The sequence below is a fragment of the Malus domestica genome, chromosome 15 (genome assembly GCF_042453785.1).
Source record: "Malus domestica chromosome 15, GDT2T_hap1".
NCBI classification, from domain to species: domain Eukaryota; kingdom Viridiplantae; phylum Streptophyta; class Magnoliopsida; order Rosales; family Rosaceae; genus Malus; species Malus domestica.
The window spans coordinates 46,296,984-46,305,778 of record NC_091675.1 but is presented as its reverse complement, the minus strand read 5'-3'; positions in this window follow the sequence as shown (position 1 = coordinate 46,305,778).

Genomic DNA, 8,795 nt, shown 5'->3' with positions numbered 1-8,795 from the left:
AGCTTTGTAGGTGAAGCTTTTGTGTTGAAGCTTTGTACGTGAAGCTTTGACGTTAAAGCTTTGTAGGTGAAGCTTTGTAGTGAAGCTTTGAAGGTTGAAGCTTTGTGGTGAAGCTTTAAGGTTGAAGCTTTATAGGTGAAGCTTTATGGTGAAGCTTTGAGGTTGAAACTTTATATGTGAAGCTTTGTGGTTGAAGTTTTGTAGGTGAAGCTTTGAAGGTTGAAGCTTTGTTGACACCATAAGTTGATTTTGCTTCACACTATCTTGATCAAGAGTGTGTGAAGCTTTTGAGAATTGTAGTTGTCCTCAATTTGTTGAAGCTTTTGTTGGCACCATAAATTGATTTTGCTTCACACTATCTTGATCAAGAGTGTGTGAGGCTTTTGAGAATTGTGGTTGAACTCATTTGATGAAGCTTTCTTAGCACCATAAATTGATTTTGCTTCATACTATCTTGATCAATAGTGTGTGAGGCTTTTGAGAATTGTGGTTGAACTCCTTTGATGAAGCTTTGTTGGCAGTGTGTGGGGCTTTTGAGAATTGTGGTTGAACTCCTTTGATAAAGCTTTGTTGGCACCATAAATGGATTTTGCTTCACACTATCTTGATGAAAAGTGTGAGACTTTTGAGAATTGTGGGTTGAACTCCTTTGATGAAGCTTTGTTGGCACCATAAATTGATTTTGCTTCACACTATCTTGATCAAGAATGTGTGAAGCTTTTGAAAATTGTAGTTGCACTCCATTTGTTGAATTTCTTAATGTCCCTTTTTTTTAATTTTAATTTTAATTTTGGGGAAACTGGAAATTTGAAAATGTGGGAAAGGCAACATATACAAATTTTGCTTCCACACTGTTGAGCAAGAGATTGTGGTGCAAGCCACACCTTGTAGTAGTCGAAGGTTTGGATGAACCATATAAATTAAATTTGATTCGAACAGTCTTGATCAAAAGTCTGTGAAGCTTTCCACGAGTTGTAGTATTTGCATTGTTACAAATGAGAAATGTCTGAAGCAGATGCAAGAGGGTTGAAGAGCTTGATCTTTGTATACCATGCACTAAAGCCGTTGTTAGCTTGCAATAAGACTTTGTTGGTGACTATAACTCTTGTTGGACATAAATGCTCCCCTAGTTGAGTTGTAAAGCTTGAGGTTTTTTTATTATTTAGTTCACATGTACAAGCTGTACCACTCGTCTTTTAGTTGGTGGAATGAATGGTGAGTTGCTTTCATCACTTGGTTGGTGGTACAAAGGTAAGTTCCTTCATCACCTTTCATCACATTTCATCACCTGGTTAGTGGCACGAAGATGAGTTCCTTCTTCACCTAGTTGGTGATAAGAGTGGCAAGTTACCAAATAATATTAGAGTACGGGTTGTACATTTCATTACCTGGTTGGTGGCACGAAGATGAGTTCCTTCTTCACCTGGTTGGTGATAAGAGTGGCAAGTTGCCAAATAATATTAGAGTACAGGTTGTACATTTCATCACCTGGTTGGTGGCACGAAGGTGAGTTCTTTCATCACCTAGTTGGTGAGAATAAGGGCAAGGTGCTGAGGCATATTGTAGCAAGTGTCGAATGACATAAAGTATGTTAAACCCTTTCGAAGCACAGTTGACTTATGTATGAATGTGTTGGAATGTATGATGTTTATGTTGATTGATATGAGTTATGCTTATGAATGTTTTGCTATACATGAAGGAATCCATGCTTTCGATATGTGAACCATGTTGGTTGTAACACTTAGTATCACTTACTTTGTGTTAAAGTACGTATGTTGGAGCTTTCAGTTGGAGTATAGAGGTAGGTTAGCATAGACTAAGTGTTCCAATGCTAGGAATGCAAGACTCAGAAAAAGTTGTCTGAATTTTCTCTTCTTTAAATATTTGTTGAATGGCTTGTGTGACAAAAGATCTCAAGCGGTTGAGGGTCAAAACATTTGTAAGTGTATGCCTTCTTATAATAGCATTTCCTTCAGTACCTAGTCCTCCACTTTGAAATAGAGGCTTGGCCCCATAGTCATAATAGTCGACGATACGTTCACCCCTGATTGGTTGTCTTGATACAAAATTTTATCCCTCTTGTTGTAATGAGCTTGCTGAGAGTAAAAATCCTTCCTCTTACCAAGAGACAAATATGTTTGGTGACTTAGCAAGTAGCTAAATGAAGCAGGAAATGATGTAATGGGTGTCTGAATGGCCAAGATCTCCTCACTTGGTAGAAACAAGTAGCTAAATGAGGCATGAGATGATGCAATAGGTGTTTGAATGGCCAAGATCTCCTCACTTGGTAGAACTTGACTTCCACTTCCCACTTGTTGATAGGGGTTAACCATATTGGGGTTCCCTTGGTATTTCATTACCTCGGCAAATGCATGATTGTAAGCTTGCATCATTACCTTAGAGTAAGTCTTCCAAGTGTTAACATTCATCATGCACTTGAAGAAGCATTAATGCTACCTACCGTGAAAGCCTTGAATGCTGTTTTATCATCTGCCTCAGCACAACGAGAGTACTCATAGCAGAAGCGACTGACATATTCACGCAATGACTCATTTGATTTCTAACGAATAATGTATAGATCATCAGCGGAGTGTATGGGATCAGCTTGGAAGATGTGTTGAGCCACGAAAAGTCTCCTTAGCTCAGCGAAGGAATCCACAGTATTAGGTCGAAGACTACAATACCAATTGAGAGCTCCACTAGAAAGAGTTGAGGGGAATATGAGACATCGTTCCTCATCATTGTGTCTTCGGTATGCCATGGTAGATTCAAAGAAGTATATATGCTCAATCAGATCTTCCCTCCCAGTATAAAATTGCAAGCCAATCTTCTGTTTTGTTTCTCCTTGTAGAGGGGTGCCAATGATTCTCCTTGTTAAAGGGCCAAGCCTTGGTTGATCCCAGCCAGGGATTTGGGCATGACGCTCGGCCTTTAGCCTATTCACCTCTTCGAGGAGATGCATGATAAGAGGGTCCTGAGTGGAGTCAGGCATCATTAGAACTTTCATTCGCAAGTTTTCCTCATCCCTTAGAAGTATGGAAGTTTGGTCAAAGGCATGTGGCTTTTTCTTAGATTCACTGTACTGGCTTTCGAGATGTGCCGTTTGGAAGTCCCTTAAGTCTCCTTCACCTTCTTGTCCCTCCAAGGCATATGGTTCTTTTCTTGGATTAGGCGTTGGCCTACGTTGTGGTAGGGGACCGAGCCTTTCAATGACTCTTGGGTCTTTGACCTTTGAGCCTATGTGGCTAGAATTTTCTCGACGTTGTCTTAGGAAGTCTCGACAGTCACGGTAAATGGCTCTTGATCTTTCCATTCCTTCTGCAAGAAAGTGCCTTCCTTCATTTCTCATACTTTGGGTTGAAGCAGCTTGGTTGAGAGAAGTCTCATGTTGATCGACATTTCGATGAGTAGCTCGCTCCTTGTCAGGAATACCCATGTCGAAGGAAGGTGAACCTCCGTGTTGGGGGGCACCCAATTGATGGTTAACTTCCACGGGGGTGATAAGCTCGTGTGTGCCTTGCCTCATGGAGCATCTCGAAGAGCTTCTCATATTGCTCCCGGAGGACCTTGTTCTTCATTGCTATCTTGTTGTTATGAGCCTCTAGCTTGAAGAACAAACTTCTTTCGTTGCTTAGCACAAGGTGCGAGGGAGGTGTTATTCTGCGTGTTGTGGCTTCCTTTGCTCGCCATGGAGAGGGATGCCTGGTCAAATGAGAGTGTACAAATGGTGGAAACCAGCTTGACAAAGCTGAAGAGAGTAGGAATAAGTGTGTTTCCCACATACGGTGCCAAATGTTGATGCACAAAATCAGTGAGGACTTTGGTACAACAGAAAGTGTCAAGTTTGTGACCTTCGATAGATTACTCTGGTCATTAGTGTAAATAAGTATGTAAATGGATAGAGACAGGGAAGCAAACACAAGATGTACGTGGTTCACCCAGATTGGCTACGTCCACGAAGTAGAAGAGTTCTCATTAATTGTGAAGGGTACACACAAATACATAGGTTCAAGCTCTTCTTTAGTGAGTTCTAGTAAATGATTTAGTACAAATGACATTGGGATTATTGTGGGAGAATGATCACCTTTTATAGAAGAAAGTTCTTAGCTTTGTTCTGACATTGACACGTGTCGTGTTGTGATTGACCTCTGATGTTGACACATGCCATGTTGTGATTGGCCTCTGATGTTGACACGTGTCGCGCTATGATTCACCTCCTGGTTGGAGGGAAACTTTTCTGGGTCCTTGACGATATAACGTTAACCGGTGCCTGGTAGTTTCAGGATTGGTCAAATATGGTACAAACACTAGTCAACATAATATTATTCATGTCCATAAATATAATTAAGGCATCAATAATAATACGCATACCTGTACATCCCGTAGGATGTAACATAACATCATAATTTCTATCAATGCGCTAAACCTTAATAAGGTCACACTAATCTAGGCGTATTGTGGAAAATTCTTTATGAAATGTATAAATGGAAACTAAATATATATATATATATATATATATATATATATATATATATATATTATATAAAAGAAAAGACCCACTCACAGTTACTTGCGATGTCATATCCGTTCGAACTAGAAAGCCGGAGTCTGCGATAGTAATCGCACCTAAGCATAATATTGGGACCCATTAGTAAAACTCAATTAAAACGCTTGTATTTGGAGAAACGGACTACAGATTCGAAATCAGTGCATTGAAATACACTAAGGAGGGTCTCGGGCAATTTTAGTAAAAAGCAACGAAATGTCAATGGTTAACCCTAAAAAGTCAACCGAGACGCTCCGGTGGTCAACTATGTTAAAACTTTGGAATTTCACTAAACGGATGTAAAAAACAAACTCGGGGCGTTGAAATTAGCCCAAGGAGGTTTCCGAGAAAATTTCATAAAAGTCAACACATGAAATATTCCAAAGTATATTCCATGAATATTCTGAGCCCATTTTGGAACTAGGCTGGGCTGAAACATCAGCCTAAAGGTTTGGGCCAAAGACTTTGGACCGAGTTTTGGGCCTAAGGCCTTTTTTTTTCTCCTTTATTTTTCTTCGACCGGTTGCCGCTGCAACCTCCGGAATAAACCCAACTTCGACCAATACAAAGCTTCACTAAACCTAGCCTGCTAATATATCAAATCAAAGCTCAGAGGACAAGGAATCAGAATATACCTTTGGTTTCCTCGGCCTTGGCTGGAGTTGGCAGGAAAACGGCTCAAAAGCCGCAGAAAAATATGGGAAGTTCCTACTTGCAACGGTTTTATACCAAAACCCACATCAAGACCCTTAAGAAAGCTAGAAATATATACTAAAACATGATCCAAGACGTTTTGGGTGGTTTTTGGAACTTACCATCGTTGGAATCAAGAAACCTCGTCAGAAAGTATGGCGATGGTGCCATTGCTACATTTGTGCATCAAGCACAATATAAAGTCTGAAAGAATGTTTGGGAGGAGCAAGAAATATGGAGGTGGTTTGTTGGGTGCGTCGTCGGGGCTTGATGTTTGTCGTTGCACCATCTCGGTGCAACGTAAAGGGACATGAGAGGTAGGGAGTTTGAGGGAAGGAGAGATAGGTTGAGTGAAAGAGAAGAGAGGCCGAGCGAGAGAGAGAAACGGGGAGAGTTAGAGAGAGTTGGGATGAGTGACACATGGCAAAAGAAGAGTGGAGAGTTTGTGATCTGTGGACCCCACGGGCCAGAAAAATTATAAAATATTTAAAACATCCTCTGACAATATTAAAATAATAAAATATCCCAAAATTCAAATTTCATAAAACACCCTCAAGTTTCGTAGTTCTGTAAAAAATTCATCATAGGTCCAAATTCGATTCCGCTTGCGCCTACGCATTCGTATCATCGAGTACTTCGAGGGTATGGTAAATTAATAGCTCAAACGTGTCACATAATGAAGGTCAACAAAAGTCAACACTCTCGCCACTAGGGATATTTTTGTCAAATCACTTTTTCAGAATTTATAAAATTGTAAAATTAGGGACGGGTTGTCACAATCTACCCACCTTAGAAAAAAATTCGTCCCTGAAATTTGAAATCACTTGCTATACATAATATACTCCAAAAGATAGGAAGAAATTATATATAAGGAAGAAATCAAGCTAGAGCAGTTGTATAAAAGAGAATGCAGTTCTGTTGCGATCGGATTGCAATGATTCCTCTTTCATGCCTCCAAACTCATACTTTCATTCTCCTTCAGTACAATACTATAATATAATACTTCTTACAAAAACAATAAGTTAAAAGTATTATATGTATAATTACCTCCCGTCAAAATACATATATATAATAACGTAAAGTTAAAATAACTGTACTAAAATTAAAACTAAATATAGAATATTTTTCACCCACGCACTCGTTGCATCACATACTTCGAAGGTAAGTTTGTAATATCCTTGGGTTAAGCCCAAACGATAAATAAATAATTAAAAATGCTAACGTAAAAGAACCTACTTGTCTACTTACTTAACGATTCCAACAAATAAGTTATTGGTATTACGGTCTGCATCCCTCGATATCGACAGCTCATTGTTGTCTCGATAAGCAAGCAACAAATTCCTGAGGGTGCAATATTACCATCTTGCCACTCATTGGGAAATACATATAAATCGTCTGACTAGTGCCTCGAAGGCGACAACGCAAATAACACAAAATTTCCTAAATTGTAACCTTGATCATTTGAATACCTGTTCGTAATACTTATCTATCAATCATGTATTGTGCGTAGAATCTCTATACCATAGCCCAAATAGTACCATAGCCATACCAGCATAATAACTATCGTCGTACACAATGTAAGCATAGATAAGTGTCTAATATAACCGGCTAAAATTGTAAAACATACAAATGTAATATGTTCTCTAAGGTCTAGATAGTTCATTCAGACCGACAGTTAGTCTAAGGGTGAAATGTGGTAGTTGACAAAACGTAATACACATGACTTTCAAGAAGGCTCCCTAAGACTTCGAAGAGAAACATGCATGACAGCGAGATACAGTAGTGTTATGCACACTATGCAACCGAACATAGTAATTCACGTAGACAAGTAGATTCGTTATGAATTTCTTTCGAATTTAATGAAAAACTGTGTTGAGAAGGCTAAAAGAACAATCAAGAATTTGAGAGTCAAAACAAGTCGATCAATCTAGAATACAAAGTAACTAGATTAAATGTATAACATCTCGCTACAATGGTAGCTTCTAGAATATTCAATCACCAATGGTAAAGATTCGTTTAACAGAGTATTTGTTGGGTGATTGAAGCGTTAACGGTAAAAACTAATAATTAGATATCCGAGCAATTTTCCCTAATGGTTTGTCTGCTTCAGAACAAAACGAAGTTCAGTAAGGTAGACATGTATTCAAGGTTGACTGGAACGCCTTCCAGCACCAATAGGTGAATATGGAATCACAGTTAGAGTAGATGCAGATCAAAACACTAGAAAATCCGATAAATTTAAGAATGAGCAATTTTACTAAGGCCATCTCGAACCGATGGCTGGCCAGGGGCTCGTTTTAGCCCTCTGGCCCTCCAAGATTCTCCAAGATATTAATATTTTAATGAACAGTACAGGGCCATATTTGCCTCCGTCTCCAACCGAGGGCCAGAGGGCCAGAGGGCTCGTTTTAGCCCTGTAAAAAAAAACCGTCTCCAACCGAGGGCCAAACATAATTTATTATTTAAAAACTACAACTTAATTTTATTTAAAAATCATGTTGGTTAGTGTTGTATAATTTTTATGTCGGTTAATGTTATTTAATGTTGTTTCATATTGTTTAATGTTGTTTCATGTTACTTAATTTAATTTAATGTTGTATAATGGCTTAGGAAGTTATAGGAAAAAATTAGAATTTAAAAAAAATATGAAACAAATTTTGTGAAATAGAAGTTATAAGAAAAAATGGAATTTAAAAAAAAAAATATGAAACAAATTTTGTAAAATAGAAGTTATATGAAAAAAATATGAACCAAATTTTGTAAAATATAAGTTATAGGAAAAAAAATAGAATTAAAAAAAATTGAAACAAATTTTGTAAAATAGAAGTTATAGGAAGTTATAGAAAAAAAAAGAAAAAAAAAGGTTTAAATTCATAAAAAAAAAAAAAGGATTTACAACGGCTAGTGGCGCTAGCCGTTGGAAGTTTGAATTCAAAATGTTATTTCTGTCGGTTGTAACCGACAGAAATAATATATATTATATTATTTCTGTCGGTTATAACCGACAGAAATAAGAAATATTAAAAAAAAAAATAGCCAGCCCGGGGCTGGCTGGCTGGCGAAAGCAGCCAGCCCTCCAGCCCTCTCCGATCCCGTGGGGCCCTCCCAGATTCCCGAGCCCTCTGGCCTAGCCCTCGGTTGGAGACGGTTTTAGGGCTATTTTCGACCCTCTGGCCCTCTGGACCCTTCGGTTGGAGATGGCCTAAGTGGTCTAAAATGTGGTCACTCGAGACAAGTGAGTTGACTTGTCACATCGGTCGAAAATCACTAAAACATTATCATAATCTCCACATGTACAAGATGCCTTGTACCGTGAGTTTATGACAATATTTCCTAACTCCATTCATACACAAGAAGTGATTATAACCACTCGAATGATTTCTTGATAATTTAGAAATAACGTTAAATCAATACTTGTGAACACCAGTTGGAAAAAGGGATAGGAAAGGCTAGAAATGTTCAAGGGTAGATATATCTTTTGCTGTGGTAGACAATAATTACGTTTGCACACCGGGGTGATACATGATAGTGGAATCGTAGACGTTGATTTGGTATC